This window comes from Glandiceps talaboti, chromosome 14 (assembly GCF_964340395.1).
Source record: "Glandiceps talaboti chromosome 14, keGlaTala1.1, whole genome shotgun sequence".
Taxonomy (NCBI): domain Eukaryota; kingdom Metazoa; phylum Hemichordata; class Enteropneusta; family Spengelidae; genus Glandiceps; species Glandiceps talaboti.
The window spans coordinates 22,157,163-22,172,690 of NC_135562.1; the positions used below are offsets into that span (position 1 = coordinate 22,157,163).

At 37.4% G+C, this 15,528-nt stretch overlaps 1 long non-coding RNA gene across 1 annotated transcript; it reads left to right on the forward strand.

Annotated features, from left to right (window-relative positions):
* Positions 1-13,849: 13,849 nt before the first annotated feature.
* Positions 13,850-15,257, forward strand: LOC144445532 (uncharacterized). Its single transcript, XR_013481915.1, has 4 exons — positions 13,850-13,891; positions 14,518-14,604; positions 14,772-14,819; positions 15,152-15,257. It is a non-coding gene; the product is annotated as an uncharacterized LOC144445532 (long non-coding RNA).
* The last annotated feature ends 271 nt before the right edge of the window (positions 15,258-15,528 follow it).

Below are 15,528 nucleotides of genomic sequence, written 5' to 3' on the forward strand. Positions count from 1 at the left end.
AATGCTATGGATTCACGCGGCACTTTGAATTCTAAAACAAAATACGGGGGTGATTATTATAAGATTGAGATTGAGATTTTAGATTTATCGTTTTGTGGGCATTTTGAACGCCGTGGGTTTTTTTTTTTTTTTTTTTTTTTTTTTTTTGGGGGGGGGGGGGGGGGGGCTTCTTTAGCGCCTTTGAAAATTACTGTGTGTTTGATTCAGGCAATTGATTGATTAAGGAATACGTTTGAGCTCGAGCACGCCAAGCAGCGGAGCGCGTCAGCTGTCGCACTAAGCGTCGATTTTGCACCATGTCTATCCGTATACTTTCTTTTTTCTTTATTTTTTTTGGAGTCTTCCATATTTATATAAACTTTTTGTCTGCGATTATTATATATTATTATTATTATTATTCACCAGAAATGTTACCTCATGCCCCGGCATAGACAAGAATAAAACCATTTAGGAAAGGAATAACAGTTTACAAGCGACTGTGCGTCGAGGTCAAGGTTCATATGTCTCAGAACGAGGCAGGCGCCCAATTTGAGATGGGTGAGATGTCGGTAAGTGTTCGTTCCCATAGCCATTCTTAAAATCCGTATATTTCGCCTGTTTTTACCCATGCAACTTCATCCACAACCATATTTGACTTTATATACTCGAAAGTATTTCAAGAAATGTTTTGTAGAAATTTGCAAGGTTTAAAAGGGTGTTATGATTTGAGTGTAAATGTGATGGTGGCAGTGTGACCCCGGGAGTGTGACGCAGTGGCTTTTCCAAATAGAATATAGTACGTGTACATGTCCATGTGACTGTAACGATGGTATTACTACAGTGAAGGTAGAATACAGCTAGTCTCCTTTTGAAACGGGCCGTCAACTTGTTCTTGCCAAGTGATATCATAGTTGACTGCTATACTAATCTCAACAGTGACTTATAATCATGATAATGTTTTTTTTTGTAGTGAAATTGGGCTCTAACATGCATCGCCATCAGCGATGAAAGTGGGGACAACATGTCACACTGACAGTAGTTGCCGTCGGAAAACAGCCTAACAAGTATGGTAGCATCTTTGGAACAAGTTTTGGGACCTTCATGGGACATCTGAAGACTAATCCTGGGAGATAACTTGAAATTGATACCTGCAGACACCAGAAGCCGTCTTGGAAGTTGTCTGCCGACTAGCGACTTGAGGTGGACGACGACTACTGCTACTGGTAATTATTACGTTCCGACACCGGCTGTGAAACTAGGACAAACCCGGTTAGTATTTTTTTCTTGGTATATTTTTTCAGTATGGGTCGCCAAAATTCACGGTGATAATGTTGTTCATGGATGCATGATTTGTCGGCATTCCGTAAACATCTGGTAAATTTTGGAAACAAGCCCTTACAAGTTTCCACTAGTTTTCTACTTTGTTTAGGCTTGGAAATTACATTTTTTTGAACTTCCACACAAAAAAAACCCTTTTAAATGTAGTCTGTTTCTATTTTCGGCTACACTTTGTGAATAAATCAACACTTGTCAATTCCGTTTTGAGGCAATAGTGTCTGTTTCAGTCAGCAAACAACATTTTTTCTTTTTTGCCTTGGGAGTGAGAATTTAATTTTGTAATTTTTAGGGACTTTGGCGACATCGGCAAATATAACTCTGTTTTTTTTTGTGTTTTTTGTGTTTTAAAAAAAATGTACAGCCGTTAGCCCAGAATTAACAGAGCAATTAGTAGTTACTGACTGTTCATTTGCTGTCCACATAGCTGCTCTTTCCTTTGTCAAAAAAAATGACAGGGAAGGTGGTATAGTGTACACATGTTGACTGACAATGAGGGCAATAGCATACGTTTGTTGACAAGGGACTTGTCGGTCACACAAAAACAGTCTCAGAAACGAGACTGTTTTGGTTTCCCCTGAGGGCAAAACCTGATTGGAAATGAAACTGTTTTGGTGTGACTGGCTGGTCCCGAGGGGAAAAAACTCATGCTATCACCCAAATTATGTCAGTCAACATGTGTATTATAACACCAAACAAGAATCATAAACCACAGCACACTAAAATAATTATAACAAACTTCTCCAGCAAGCAGAGTTTGTTTGCATTGTGTTCAATAACCTTTTAGAGTTGCCCCAATAACAAATAGTTCTCCAAAATACCAACTGCTGTCTTGATTACTGTCTTTGTTTTTTTAGACAATGTTGGCCAGCTCTTCTTCCGAAATTTCGATGAATCGAGCAAAACATTTACGTTGGCTGCTGCTTGTGGTCGTAGTTTCAGACGAGCCAGACATGTTTACAATTTGTTGTTCTTTGAAAATATCGTCATTATTCGCGTGTATATATGATGTCATCATGAGGCACTAATCAATGGTGCTGGGGACTAGTTCCATTAATTAGTGCCTGCTACATCATTTATCGTAGAACAGCGCCAGAATAGTCCATAACCTGTGATGTAGTATTGACCAATCACGGCCGAGAGTTGAGTATGCAGTGTGTTATAATGTTTAATACCGGGGTAGTACATTGTTTATTTTGACAGCAAATTTTGTAGTGAGTAAACATTCATTGATAGTTTACCTCTACCCAGTACCTGCTTTGCTGAACAGTAAGGCAGCTCCCCTGGAGTCCATCTATTGTCTTAGAAATTTTATTATTTGTCCCTTATTCAGAGATTAATTTTTTGAGGTCCTATTAAAGAATTAGTGATTGCAATCTCTTAATTTCCAATTTCTGTTTTCAAATAGTTTCGCCATATTTGCTTTTTTTCCTGTCGAAGTTATAATAGTTGGATGTAAACTAAATAAATTGCCCGTTGTCTGTGTTGATTGGAGCACTCTTGGAAGTTGTCTGCCGACTAGCGACTTCAAGTAAATGACTACTCCTGTAATTATTATGTATACTTCCAACACCTGTTGTGAAACTAGGACAAAACCCAGCCATAATCACAGAAGCTTGGTAAGATACACGAGTATTTTACCAGGCAAAAAGCGATACCTGCTTTATAGTAATACACATGCGTTTCCCTATGGAAACTTAGTTTGAGAGCCGCCATGTTGGATTGCGCCCTCGACGACCACTTTGTGATTCTTTTGTTTACTGGTTTACTCAAGTTTACTTCTTATTGTAGTTAATATTTTGTTGAAAAAACAGGGATTTTTGTCATGAAGTGTCCAAGTTTGGATGCATAATGAAAATATGTCATTATTTAAAAGGAAATTTGAATATTTACAGTTTATTTTGAATTTCAATCACATAGATGCTCTCATTACATAATGTAAACCTGATTTGAAAAGGGACTTACAACATTGTTTTCACTTGTGATGGAGATGTTAACTCGTGCTTCACAAAGTTACACTAGATTTCACTACAATGTCAGGCACTTTTATCTGGGCATACATTAATACTCAAACATGCAAACGTCAATTGTTTTCCACAATAAGGAGCACCTGACACACAAAGGCACACATAACACTTGCAATACTCATTCAAGTAAACAATGATTCTGTTAAATTTGTGCAATTATTGGTTTACATTGGTCTGGATGTACCGTGACATGGTGGTCGTTCATTAAACACTGCACTTTCTTCAGATCATCCCCAGGCATACTTTGGAAATTTACCAAACTTTTGTTGAATTTGTGGTGGATAGCTTCAATGCCCTGTTCAGAAAAGAACCCCAATCCACGCTTAAATTCCCTCACCCTCTGTACAACATGCGCTCGGCCTCTCCAGCATATGTAGTTTAGGAAAAAATTTGTATTAGGGAAGTAAACCCTGTAATGTTTCATCAGTTTGGTAATTGTTGACTCTGTAGATATAAAAGAAAAATAAACATAAAATTATACATTTTATTATCTTTTATCTAGATCAATTGTAAAAAAGATTGTTACATTTTGGAAATACAGAGAATCAAACGGGTTCACAGATATCTCAGTGAAAAATCAATGCTAGGTTTGAGAATTGTTTTTGAGAATATGTCATTCAAGTTTGTACTTTTGTCTTAAATGGCTACCTGTAAAGAAAAGAGTTTAATTACAAAGATAGAAACACACAAAATGTGTTCTATGGACTATGGTTGTTGTACTTCTATGGAAAAATAGTTGGTACTGAAATATTGTGCTTGTTCATTTGTGATACCGTTGTAAAATTTCAACTATGTCACATGCATTGTGTGTGTGTGTGTGACCTATCTAACACCACATACCTAACACGTCTATCTCTTCATTGGTTAAGTCATGACTAACTGAATAGAGATTGTGGCTCTGGCTAAAGTATGTAAATAGTGGCTGGTATTTTGCCACAATCGTACAAGCTTCATTGAGTAATTGGGAACAAACAGTAGTTTTCACCACACTGTCACATAGTAAGCTGGCATTTTCCGGCTGTAAATAAGTTAAATTATTAGACTGAGAACTGAAAATTACTTACTGTTTGAACTCCAATACAAGAACAGGTAGAATCTGAATATGGAACTGAAACAAAGCATGCTGATAAAACATAGTAAACTGTAAAACAAACTTTTCAACAGTTAACACTGTAAACAAAATTAGTAATATTTAGTAACAATGAAACCTTGTCAATGCAAATCAATGTATGACTAAACTGTTGGAAGGTTAGACATGCAAACAAGCCAATACATAAAACTATCACTTGTCTATTGCATAAGCTGGGTCAGTAGAACAAATTGTTTAGTGCATGGGGTTTCAAGAATACTCTAATTTTGAATTTTTTCCCCTACAAACCTTGCAACATTTGTCTACGTGGTTTCCTACAAAGGCCTGGCTATGGTAGCTTTGCAGGTATACATTAATTCCTGCCAAAGCAGACTCTAAACCTTTCACCGTGTAACCTGCATGGAGAGGCAATTTCTCTCTCAGTTCTTCTGCTTCTGTTCTCTAAAAGTACATACACACAAGTACATAGTTATTTTATGTCACCCTGTGAATTGAATAATACATATCATTAATTAGTCCCCGCGGACGAAGTCCGGAACGGGGACTTATGGATTGGGTTCCGTCTGTCCGTCCGTCCCTCCGTCCGTCCGTCCGTCCATCCGTCCGCAGCTGTTTCTTGGAGATGCCTGGACTGATTTTTTTCAAACTTGGTACAGGGGCAACATACTATGGCATACATATGCACGTCAATTTGTTTTATGATACGATCCAATATGGCCGCCTAGAAACCATTTTGTTTGCGAATTTTCCCTGTCTAGAGACATAACTCAAACATGCTTGAACAGATCTCATTCAAAGTTGGTATTAGGACAGTGTTCTATGACATACATGTGCATATCCATTTTCGTCGTGATACAATCCAATATGGCTGCCTGGCAGCCATTTTGTTTGTGAATTTTCATGTCCAAAGCCATAACTCATACATGCTTGAACAGATCTCATTCAAAGTTGGTATTAGGACAGTGTTCTATGACATACATGTGCATATCCATTTTCGTCATGATACGATCCAATATGGCTGCCTGCCAGCCATTTTGTTTGTGAATTTTCCATGTCCAAAGCCATAACTCAGACATGCTTAAACAGATCTCATTCAAAGTTGGTATTAGGACAGTGTTCTATGACATACATATGCATATTCATTGTTGTCGTGATATGATCCAATATGGCCACCTAGCAGCCATTTTGTTTGCGAATTTTCCATGTCCAAAGCCATAACTCCGACATGCTTGAACAGATCTCATTCAAAGTTGGTATTAGGACAGTGTTCTATGACATACATGTGCATATCCATTTTCGTCATGATACGATCCAATATGGCTGCCTGCCAGCCATTTTGTTTGTGAATTTTCCATGTCCAAAGCCATAACTCAGACATGCTTAAACAGATCTCATTCAAAGTTGGTATTAGGACAGTGTTCTATGACATACATGTGCATATCCATTTTCGTTGTGATACAATCCAATATGGCCACCTAGCAGCCATTTTGTTTGCGAATTTTCCATGTCCAAAGCCATAACTCAGACATGCTTGAACAGATCTCATTCTAAGTTGGTATTAGCACAGTGTTCTATGACATACATGTGCATCCATTTTCGTCATGATACAATCCGATATGGCTGCCTGGCAGCCATTTTGTTTACGAATTTTCCATGTCCAAAGCCATAATTCAGACATGCTTGAACAGATCTCATTCTAAGTTGGTATTAGCACAGTGTTCTATGACATACATATGCATATTCATTGTTGTCGTGATATGATCCAATATGGCCACCTAGCAGCCATTTTGTTTGCGAATTTTCCATGTCCAAAGCTATAACTCAGACATGCTTGAACAGATCTCATTTAAAGTTGGTATTAGGACAGTGTTCTATGACAGACATGTGCATATCCATTTTCATCGTGATACAATCCAACATGGCTGCCTGCAAGCCATTTTGTTTGCAAATTTTCCATGTCCAAAGCCATAACTCGGACATGCTTGAACAGATCTCATTCAAAGGTGGTATTAGCACAGCGTTCTATGACATACATGTGCATATCAATTTTCGTCATGATACGATTCAATATCGCAAATTTTGTTTGCAAATTTTCCATGTCCAAAGCCATAATTCAGACATGCTTGAACAGATCTCATTCAAAGTTGGTATTGACAGTGTGCTATGACATACATGTGCATATCCATTTTCATCGTGATACAATCCGCCTGGCAGCAATTTTGTTGGTGCAGTTTTCATGTCCAAAGCCATAACCCAGACATGCTTGAACAGGTCCCCTCCCCTCATCCCCACCCATCCTTTATTGTTGAATGGTTTATTCCATCACATTATCTTGAAGAGTAGGCATGTCCCATGTCCAACAAGGAGACACAACATGAGTAGGCATGTTCCATGTCGAACGAGCAGACACAACATATCTAAGTCTGTTTGATTTAGGTTCACAAGTGTTGTTGCGTGATCAGAGTAGTGATATCAAGAAAATGACAACATAAGCTGCCAGTTCCTTAAAACCCAATCATAGTGGCGAGTATGTTATTCTCAATGACTTGTTTACATTGTAAATGATGTTCGGGGAGACAGCTTTGCTTTGGCAATATTAAAATTTGAATTCCTCCCCTGATATTTGCAAAAATAGTTTACTAGGCTTATATATTATAGTGTTAATTTTGATTGTGAAATTACTGGGTAGTTGATTATCTATCAAAAATAGTTAGTTTAAGGTTTTATTATCAACTGATGATTGTCGCCATCCTGAGGTAAAATGTTCCCATTTTGTTGCAGCCTATGGGATATTGACTCCACTAGCTTTAAACCTTGGCAGAACACTGACATTTATTTTTGTTTCTTTCTTTCAGATTATGCATACAGATATGTTGTATGAACAGGTTTTAATGTGTGACTGAAAAGCCATCACTCTATGGCTAATAGAGCCTTCCTTGAGGACACCCTCAATGGGGAGAGGAGCTGATGACTATGAATTCTGATGTAAGCTGCTACTTCCCAGGATGGACTATATATATGAAGAGCGTGTATATGGAAGACAAAGTAAACACGGGGAGAAGAGCAAATCAAACATTTGGTCAGTCAAGCACTGTCAAGTATTCAAGTGTTACAGGATCAGGTTAATGAACTTGCAGCCCAAAACACAACAAGAACATAAAAAACATCCACCTATGACCTACCTTTGGTAAGGAAGTCCATCATTGCAATGGAATGGACAGAGATATGGTAGCTTTAGTGCCTACTACAAATTTGGAATCATAAACATCCTAATGCGAAGGATCTTCTCTGTGAATGCCTATGGAGATTTTTAACTTCATCCTTCTGAGATGGATGACATATGGTAACTACTGGTGATGCCAACCGGAGATTTAAAAAACCTAATGAACCAGGAGAATTGGAAACCTCAACTAAGTGGATGGAATGTGTGCTTCCGGAATTCTCAGATGTGAAAAAATATACAACCTGTGTGAACAAGAACACAATTGTGATATACATGAAAGGATGGAAAAACAATAGGCCACCTGTGCAATACAGTCACAGTGGCAAAGGTAAAACGAGATGAAAAAATAGGCTAAAAACAATCCACAGTGCGAAACTGGCACATTAGTGTGGACACAAAATGAAACGGGCCAGTGTGAAACAAGAAAAGTGGAAAGTGAGAGGACATGTTGAAAACAGACAGTGGTTATATAAAAGGACATTAAAAACAAGTCTACAGTGCGAAACTGGCACATTAGTGTGGACATAAAATGAAACAGGCCACAGTGCGAAACAAGAAAAGTGGCAAGTGAGAGGATATGTTGAAAACAGAGAAAGTGGTGATATAAAAGGACTTTCAAAAACAGTTCACAGTGCGAAACTGGCACACTAGTGTGGACACAAAATGAAATGAGCTACAGTGCGAAACAAGTAAAGTGGCAAATGAGAGGACACATTGAAAAAAGACAATAGCGATATAAAAGGACATTAAAAAACAGTCCACAGTGCGAAACTGGCACATTAGTGTGGACACAAAATGAAATGGGTCACAGTGCGAAACAAGTAAAATGGCAATTGAGAGGACACGTTGAAAACAGACAGTGGTTATATAAAAGGACATTAAAAAACAGTTCACAGTGCGAAACTGGCATGTTAGTGTAGACACAAAATGAAATGGGTCACAGTGCGAAACAAGTAAAATGGCAATTGAGAGGACACGTTGAAAACAGACAGTGGTTATATAAAAAGACATTAAAAAATAGCCCACAGTGCGAAACTAGCACATGAGTGTGGACATAAAATGAAACGGGCCACAGTGCGAAACAAGAAAAGTGGCAAATGAATGGACACATTGAAAACAGACAGTGGTTAAATAAAAAGACATTAAAAAATAGCCCACAGTGCGAAACTAGCACATGAGTGTGGACATAAAATGAAACGGGCCACAGTACGAAACAAGAAAAGTGGCAAGTGAGACGACATGTTGAAAACAGACAGTGGTTATATAAAAGGACATTAACAAACAGTCCACAGTGCGAAACTAGCACATTAGTGTGGACACAAAATAAAACAGGCCACAGTGCGAAACAAGAAAAGTGGCAAGTGAGTGGACACGTTGAAAACAGACAGTGGTTATATAAAAAGACATTAAAAAACAGTTCACAGTGCGAAACTGGCACATTACTGTGGACACAAAATAAAACAGGCCACATTGCGAAACAAGAAAAATGGCGAGAGGACATGTTGAAAACAGTCAATGGTTATATAAAAGGACATTAAAAAACAGTCCACAGTGCAAAACTGGCACATCAGTGTTAAACAAGAAAAGTGGCAAATGAGAGGACACGTTGAAAACAGACAGTGGTTAAATAAAAAGACATTAAAAAATAGCCCACAGTGCGAAACTAGCACATGAGTGTGGACATAAAATGAAATGAGCCACAGTGCGAAACAAGAAAAGTGGCAAGTGAGAGGACACGTTGAAAACAGACAGTGGTTATATAAAAGGACATTAAAAAACAAGTCCACAGTGCAAAACTGGCAAACTAGTGTGGACACAAAATGAAATGAGCCACAGTGCGAAACAAGAAAAGTGGCAAGTGAGAGGACACGTTGAAAACAGAGACCTTGGCAATATAAAAGGACATTAAAAAACAGTTCACAGTGCGAAACTGGCACATTAGTGTGGACACAAAATAAAACAGGCCACAGTGCAAAACAAGAAAAGTGGCGAGAGGACATGTTGAAAACAGACAATAGCGATATAAAAGGACATTAAAAAACAAGTCTACAGTGCGAAACTGGCACATTAGTGTTGACACAAAATGAAACGGGCCACAGTGCGAAACAAGAAAAGTGGCAAATGAATGGACACGTTGAAAACAGACAGTGGTTAAATAAAAAGACATTAAAAAATAGCCCACAGTGCGAAACTAGCACATGAGTGTGGACATAAAATGAAACGGGCCACAGTACGAAACAAGAAAAGTGGCAAGTGAGACGACATGTTGAAAACAGACAGTGGTTATATAAAAGGACATTAAAAAACAGTCCACAGTGCGAAACTAGCACATTAGTGTGGACATAAAATGAAATGAGCCACAGTGCGAAACAAGGAAAGTGGCAAGTGAGAGGACATGTTGGAAACAGACAGTGGTTATATAAAAGGACATTAAAACACAATCCACAGTGCGAAACTGGCAAACTAGTGTGGACACAAAATGAAATGAGCCACAGTGCGAAACAAGTAAAGTGGCAAGTGAGAGGACATGTTGAAAACAGAGACAATGGCAATATAAAAGGACATTAAAAAACAAGTCTACAGTGCGAAACTGGCACATTAGTGTGGACATAAAATGAAACGGGCCACAGTGCGAAACAAGAAAAGTGGCAAGTGAGAGGACACGTTGAAAACAGAGACAATTGCGATATAAAAGGACATTAAAAAACAAGTCTACAGTGCGAAACTGGCACATTAATGTGGACTTATAAAGAAACGGGCCACAGTGTGAAACACAGAAAGTGGCGAGAGGACATGTTGAAAACAGAGACAATTGCGATATAAAAGGACATTAAAAAACAGTCCACAGTGCGAAACTGGGAAACTAGTGTGGACACAAAATGAAATGAGCCACAGTGCGAAACAAGAAAAGTGGCAAGTGAGAGGACATGTTGAAAACAGAGATAATGGCAATATAAAAGGACATTAAAAACAAGTGTACAGTGCGAAACTGGCACAATATTGTGGACACAAAATAAAACGGACCACTGTGCGAAACAAGAAAAGTGGCAAGTGAGAGGACACGTTGGAAACAGAGACAATTGCGATATGAAAAGGATATTCAAAAATAGTTCACAGTGCAAAACTGGCACATTAGTGTGGACACAAAATGAAATGGGCCACAGTGCGAAACAAGAAAAGTGGCAAGTGAGAGGACACGTTGGAAACAGAGACAATTGCGATATAAAAGGACGTTAAAAACAGTCTACAGTGCGAAATAGGTACACTAGCATGGACACAAAATGAAACAAGTCACAGTGCGAAACACAGAATGTGGCGATGTAAAATGACATGTAAATAAACAGGACACTGATATGCAATGGACATAGTGTCAACAGGCTAATAGGCGACACAGGACAAGAACACTGGACAAAGGAGGAGTGGCATAAACGACACATGAAACGATGTGTGAGCAAAACAAATACATATAGAAGATTCACAGCAACCTGTATAAAAGAAAGTGAAGTAGTGATACATAGGACACATTATAAAACGTGTGAAAAGAAAAATATAAAGGTGATTGAAAGGACAAGAAGAACCAGCTCACTGGGTTACAACCTGTTTGAACTAAAGTTAAAATGAAGAGTTGTAACATGGAAGTGTAACTCATGTTACCTCGAGATGTATGTTATGAGGATATCCCCTAGATGACAACAAAAGATACCACTACTCTGATAATGGTAGTAATCTGTGATAACTATTAAAAGTACATCACATGTACCAGAGTATTGTCATAACTGCAGAAGACATCTCTCGGAATTGAAGTTCACCAAGTCAGTTATCATACACTGGCTAGAAGAGGAACTCTGGACTGAAGATTGGACATCCACCAAATCGTGATAATCAGATGGTCATTGGCCAAGCTGTGAGTACACGCTTTGGTCAATGGCTGATATCAGCATATGTAACCTGCAGATTACCACACGTGCACAATTGCGTATAGTTTGCAAACTGATCAAACATGTGGTGTTACTTGGTTGCAAACTCCTAAAACCTTATTGGTTCACAGAAATCTTGAATGATTTTTCTATCTGTTCTACATGTAAATATGTCTTGCTATAGTGGTCAGTTATAAACTGCAAGCCACTATGCAAGCTATTTCCGATGAACAGATGCAGCGCAGCGAATCTGGTTATCTGCAGACTTATAAAGAAGGTAAGTCTTGTTTGAGTAAAGCAATGGCTTTACTCGTTAATACCCGTATAAATCTCTTTTTCTCTTTTTCTCTACACAGATAACAATGAAGAAGGACTCTACCGCTGAAAGATTTCAAGAAAAAGAATATCAAAGGCAAGTACCTATATAATTTTGTTCATTTTTTAATAATGTTTTTTCCTCGTTTTTTCAGATCACTGGAAAAGCTGATGAAGTTATTAGAAGATGAAGCATATAATGTAAGTTTCAAATCTTTGAGTCCTTTCAAATTTTATGTTTTTGTCAGTCATGAAAAAATGTTTTCTCAGTACATGTTTTATTTAGGCTTGTGTAGAGGGAAAATGATGGTCGAGAGACCCAAAATCTTTTGTATATTTATATATCTGAATAAGCCGTTGTTAGATCACCATACATTTAAATAAACCATGGAATGCAGTATTTCTCTTCTCCTCTCAGGTAACACAATTGAGTCATCATTGATGAAGAAGGATGCTGCTGAAGAAACTTTATTAAAAGAAAAAAATATGAGAAGTATGTATCTCTATATTATCTCTATTCAGTTTATTTGATAATGTGTTTACCCCATTTTTCAATCACACCCAGGAATGATGAAGAAGGCTAGAGAAGAATGTTATGAAAAGAAGAGGACAAGTAAGTTTCTTATTTTGCAATCTTGATGTTCTGATACAATCATTCATTAGTCTCTCAAAGGGGGACTATTCCAATGGGCTCCACCCACCTTTTTTGTCCATGCCTGCATGCGTCTGTCTGTGTGCTCAGGCGGCAATATTTGTAGTTAAAAATAAACACTGCATAACTCTAACTGAAAAACTGCAATACCCATGACACTTCATTCAAGTGTCTACCCCCATATTATCAGATTCAAGCTATGTTTGGAGACCTTGACCTTCAGGGCCAATTATCAAAATCCAGCCAATTCCTACCGATCACACACATTGTAGTGTTTACACATTGCCAATTTCTTTTAAATCATGTTTACAAGTAATGTGAAGAAAAGAATTAGACATTGTTTTGGGTGCTATAAATGTAATTTCTATTGAATGGCAGCCATATTTGTAGCCAAATTCTTTTAAATCATGTCTCTATTCTGTCACATAGAAGTAAAGTATTTCAGGGGGGGGGGGGGTCTTCTAAGACTTGTTCAGTTCATAAAACAAGCAGTTTGTGCTTGTATTCCAGATCATGCTCATACCCCAGGAACTTGTATCACCAGAATTAATGAAGGAAGCTCAAGAAAAAAAGTTATCAGAAGATAAAGAAGTAAGTTTCAAGTCTTACAGTCTCTTCAAAATGTATGATTTTCCAAGTTATGAAGACATTTTTTCTCACTGGATGGTTTTATCAAAGATTGTGTAGAGGGAAAGTGATGGTTAAGAGACGCAAAATATTTTCTTTATAGATCTGAAAACACCATTGTTGGATCACCATAGATATAAATAATCCATGTAAATCTATATTTCACTTCTACTCAGGTAACACAATTGACTCAACATTGAAGAAAACCCTACTGAAGAAAGTCTAAAGGAAAAGAATATCAAAAGTAAATACCTATTATTTCTGTATAATTTATTTGATAATGTTTTTGTCTTCATTTTCAGATAATACCCATGTGTCACTTTACTTCGGAAAAGGTGTGAACAAACGATTTGTTTTAGGGCATTTGTGTGCTTAGAGGGTTTGGTCAAATGGTTTATAAATAAACATCAAAACATGGCGTTTGGCATCAATAGGAGGATGCCAGGTGTGGATAGCCCTGCTAAAACTCTTGGTGGAGAACACTGTACCCCTACTTCTATCTATATATATAGGCCTATTGACCACAATTTCCTTAGATTTACAGATTTATTGTTTCTGACATGGGATTGATATAAAATTATGAGAGCAAGTGTGTATATATGAGAGGTATGTATATATATATATTATTTCTTTTCAGTTTATTTGATGTCTTTGCCCAATTTTTTAGATCACACCCAGGAACGATGAAGAAAGCTAGCGAAGAACGTTATTAAAAGAAGAGGACAAGTAAGTTTCTTATTTTGCAATCTTGATATTCTAATCACTCCTAAAATGAATCATTAGTCTCTAATGACTATTAGAATGGGATTCACCCACCTTTTTTGTCCATGCCTGCATGCGTCTCTCTGTGTGTAGTACGTCATTTCTCAGACATGCCGTATCCAATTTCTTTCAAACCTGGCACAAAGGTGACATGTCAACTGAGACATACACAAAGTTGACCAAAGAGGTCGGTTATCGAAATGTAGCCATTTCCTGCATAAGTATCTATTTCTTGCCAGTAAATTCTTTTAAATCATGTTGTGTTCAGTCACATAGAAGTCAAGTATTCGAGGGGGTCTGTACCTTCCATGAAGTCTTGCTAGCTTTTTTTAGTTTGAACAGACAAGCAGAACAGTTTGCAACTGGTGACCACTAGTTCTACCTTAGTAAATGCACTCTCCTAATTCAATTAAATTTGGTACATACTTCAAACATAACTAATTATATATGTTCTGTTAATGTTGCATTCAAACAATTATTGTGTGTAGGAACAAAAATCTAAAGACTTTGCCCTTATGGAAGGCATTCAGTTTAAATGTGCTTGGTATTCTGTTCAATTCAGTTCATAGTAATGTTTTCTTTATTTACAGATCTTACCCATGAAGAACTAATATGACCAGAATTGAAGAGGATTATGCTATAGGAGAAAGTTATCAAACAAGAAGAAGAAGATATAAGTAAGTGTCAAATATTTTAATCTCTTCAAAGTTAGTTTTAATGACCCCGACCCCTTGATCATGATGCCGATGTTCAAAGTGAAAAAGCCAAAATTATTCAAAGTGTGGATGTACACCTCTGACATCCAATCGCCATCCAGCTATAGTAATGTTTTATTTGTTTTCAGGTCCATGAAGAATATGACAGAAAGCTATCAAACAAGAAGCCGACATAGGTAAGTTTCCAATTTTGCGATCTCATCAAAGTTTGTCTTCATAACCCAGACCCTTGATTTTTATCACAATGTCTAAAGTCAACTTGCCCAAATTATGGGGGGGGGGGGGGGGGGGGGGGTTACACCTCTGAGATCCATGGGCGACTTTCAACCAAATCTAGTACAAATGTTGTATACAGTAGTCCACATATGCATGTAATTATGTTTGATGACTTTTACAATATGAGTTGGATGGCAGTCATATTTATTGTTGAAATCAGAATATTGACCTGATAGAGGGAAAGTTAGGTTTTTGACCAAGACTTGTTAATAATATGTTTCATTGTTTTTAGACCATGCCAATGCTGCCAAGAAAATGTATTACCACAATTTATGACTTCAAAGCTGTCGAAAAAAGCTATTATCAGAGAAAGAAGAGAAAAGCAAGTATTTTATTGAGCAGTTTGGTAATAATCTTATTTTATATACTTGTCAGTCATAAGGAAATTGTTTCCTTGATAGATGTTTTATTGAGGTTTGTGTTGAGGAAAAATCTTGGTTAATAGTCCTACAATACCTTCTATATTTATCTGAATTCACCATTGTTGGATCAGCATAGATCATATAAAAAGATGAGAACAAGTGTTTTTGAGTTGTATTTCAGTTCTGTTCAGTTCATAAAATGTTTCTCCTGGTATTTCAGATTGTACTTGTACGTCAGGAATTTGTA